Genomic DNA, 4,152 nt, shown 5'->3' on the forward strand with positions numbered 1-4,152 from the left:
CATAACACAATTAGTGTAATGTACTAAAAATTATAAGGTCTATAGTTTGAATTCTTCTATCCTGATTATATTTTTAAAAAATAAATTATTATAAAAAAATTAGAAAAGAAAATTATGATTGAATTAAATAAGGAACTAGACATATAAATATTTATTTTCTTGTCTTTTTTTTTTTAATAATAATATGGGTTAGAACTAACTAGCTAAATCATAATAAATTTATTAAAATTTTCAAAACTTTTTACCAAACTCATTTTCAGGTATTATTAAGATATGATTAATTTCTAACCATTTTAAATATTTTTAATCAGTTCAGTATCATATTGACAATGTGATTAATTAGAGTTTATGTTTATCTTAAATGATAAGTTTTAAAATTGATTGTGGGCATAATAATTCAATTAGTTGGTAAGCTATCAAGCATTTTATTTTCTCAACTTTATGATAATTTCTTATTTCATCCTCATCAATCAAACCTCTTGGAAATTTACATTTTAGATTTGAAAAAATAAAAATAAATTAAATTATATCAACACTAAATATAAAGAGACGAAACATTTTGACAGGAGAATCTTTTCACATGATGAACCAACGGTTGGAACTCAACCAATTTAATTGCTTCTCTTTTCTGATTTTTTCAAAGTGGATAGTACAAGTTTTGACTTGAACATTAGTTCTTTAATTGAATATCTATTTTAATCTCAATATTTCTAGTTAAGACAACAAAATATATACAAAATATATTTTCGACCTATTAAGTATAGATTCAATTTAGAATCAAAGACCCCGTTTCGTAATCATTTTATTTTTTATTTTTTTTAAAAAAAATTAAGCCTATGGATACCATTTTCACCTCAAATTTCTTTCTTGGTTATCTATTTTTTACCAATAATTTAAAAAATCAAACCAAATTTTGAGAACTAAAAAACTAAGATTCAAAAAGTTGTTCTTGTTTTTAGAATTTGGCTAAGAATTCAATCATTATACTTAATATAAGATGTAAATAACATTATAAGAAATGTGGATGATATAGACTTAATTTTAAAAAAAACAAATACCAAAAACCAAATAATTACTAAACGAAGTGTAAATTTTAAAGTGTTACATTTTCACTCTTAATTTTTTAATTTAGTTTTTTAGTCCTTAAATTTCAAAATAATATATTTTTAATTTCGAATTTTGAATTTAGCTTCATTGTGGTCTAAGATTTCTAGATTTTAGAATTTGATAGGTGAGTAACTAATACTTGTTTTTGGTTCAATGAATTAATTTGAAATAATTATTATGCAAAAATTTGAATTAATTTTAATAGAAGCTGAAAATTAATAAAAACAAATTTAACTATAGTTAATTTAGATGTTCTTAATTAATTAATAAATAAATAATAGAAAGAATTAAAAATGTCCGTTGGTGAGAATTCAAAAAGTAAAAGTATAAAATCTTGAAATTTAAAGGTAAATGAAAATTAAGCTTTAAAATTTAAATTTAAAAATTTTAAAAATAAAAGTGTAATATTTTAAATTGAAAAATTCTTATAAATAGAAAAATCTAAAAAATATGTAGTCTTTATAGTAAAAAGTTCAAAAGGTATTTATACATTTATAACTTCTTTTAAATTTGAAACACATGTATTTATTTATTTTTTCTATATTTTTACAAACGTTGAAAATGATGAAAATAACTTCAATGATTATTCCCCCGCTCCTAATTATTTGGAAAGAGTTCTATTTCAAAAAAAAAAAAATTAAAAGTGTCAAATACATATACTATAAATATTAGAAAAATTATTTTAAATGGCAAAACTGATTAAACTATTTATAAATATCAGTAAAATATCATAGCCTATACGTGATAGACCGTAATAAAGTGCAGTAAACTACTATGAAAAATATAGATAGTAATCTTTTATGATTTATTATAAATTAACAGTAAAATTTTACTATATTGGTTTCCTAAATATTAATGATTTCAGATGAAGGAAACATCATGTGGTACTTCTAATAAATAACAAGAATCAATTACAAATATAATATATATATATATATATATTAAAAACATATGTGATGGGATTAATAATGGCTTGGAATTTATTTAATTTCATAATACGGTCTACGGACGCCGACAAAGAAATTGATATATCTTGATAGAACAAATTTTATCTTGATAGAAGGCTACTGATATTTGTCTACAATAAATCTAGATTTGTTGATATAATATTTTCTTAGATTAATCACATCTAAAATAGAAAATTCAAATTTTAAAATTTTTAGTCGACAACATATGCATAAATTATTTGAGCATGTTCATGCAACAGCTTCTTTTAAAATATAATTAAATAAGCATCTCAATTTTATTTTGATTGTGTTACAAATTATTCACCTGTTATAATTTTGGTTATAAACCAAGTTTAAATTAACTATATTTATTGTATAATTATATAAACGTGCATAAATTTTAGCTAGTCAATGTTATTTTTATCTCAAAATTATTCAATATTTTCTTCACAGAAATATATATATATATATATATATATATATATATATTCTTTACAGAAGATAAGAAACAATTAATTTGGACTGACTTTTTTCAAAAAAAAAAAAAAGGAAAAAAACAATAATAATTTGGACTAGACAGAAAGAATCTTCTCGTATTTATTTAAATTTGTGAAAGGAGAGATTTTCCAGTGCCTTGTGATAGTGCAGTGCTACAAATATGACCAATAATTCAATAATTTATATACATACATATATAAAAATTTTGATTCATATAATAATTAAAAATAAATAAATTATTTCATGGAAACCTCACCGGACCATACTTTATTGTCCCAATAATAATTGAGAATCATGGCCATTGGCTATACCTACCCTCTAATGGTACCTCTCATTTATGAACATATACCCAATTTTAGAATATTTCTTGAGAAGGCTTATGTAATTTGCATTGAAATATATATATATATATAAGGACAATATTACAATTTTTAATGGTTATTTTATTTAAACTGTTATTTTTTGTTTTGTTAACATATCTACCATTATTTTCAAATGTGATAATATTATTTATACCTAATTTATTAGAAATTTTCATTGCTCACTAAAAGGCTTCCTACCGGATAATAATAAAACAAAATTTAAAGGGAAAGAAAAGTACATTTTTAGCCCATAAATTTTAGGTTTAGTTTTCGTTTGGTCCCTCATTAAGTTTCGAAATGTTATACATTTAGTCTCTTAAGTTTTGAGTTTGATTTCAATTTAGTCTGTAAATTTTAAAATATTATAATTGTACCAGTAAGAGATTTAAATTTGGTACATATGTTTCAAGTTTTATACTTTTAACTTCAATTTTTTACTAAATACTCATTTTATGTTTTTTAGTGTTAGTTGTCTATTAATTAATTTAAAAGAATGAGAAGAAGAATAATTAAATAAATTTCATTAAAGACTCATTTTAAGTAAACTAAAATTAGTTTCAAAATTTCACTTCATAATTATTTTAAATTTATCAATTGAAATTAACAAAATGATTGAAAGCAAATATTGAATGAAAAATTAAGGTTAAAAGTGTAAATATTGAAACGTATAGACTAAATTAAAACATAATTTAAAAATTAAGAAATAAATGTATAATCTTCTAAAATTTAAAGATCAAATTAAAATTAGATTCAAAATCAAAGGAAAAACAAATTATTTTTTTCAAATTTAAATTATTGGAATTCAGTTTGGAATTTAACCTTTATTGTATTTCCATTATTCTGTGGGGTTTCATATTGGAATAACTATTTTGCACTATTTCTGACATATGTTTTAAATGAAATTGATAAACAAAGAATACAACTGAATAACTACAAGTAAACAAACTCATTCAGTTATAACAATATAGAGATAATTAATCTTCTAGCTAAACTAATGAACTCTCTTACCCTCGAGCCTATGTGGTGAGATGAACACATTGAGTTTGTCTCGTAAAGGTACAAATTTTGTTGTTGAAAGCAGTTTAGTAAAGACTCTGCAACCTGTGCATCAACTGGAAGATGATGTATTTGAATCTTCTTATGTTGAACTTAATCTCGAACAAAATAAATGTCAATCTCAACATGTTTGGTACGAGAATGAATAACAGGATTTGCACTCAGATTATCACACCAAAGAG

This window comes from Benincasa hispida, chromosome 2 (assembly GCF_027475165.1).
Source record: "Benincasa hispida cultivar pf3 chromosome 2, pf3_genome.v1.1, whole genome shotgun sequence".
Classification (NCBI taxonomy): Eukaryota; Viridiplantae; Streptophyta; class Magnoliopsida; order Cucurbitales; family Cucurbitaceae; genus Benincasa; species Benincasa hispida.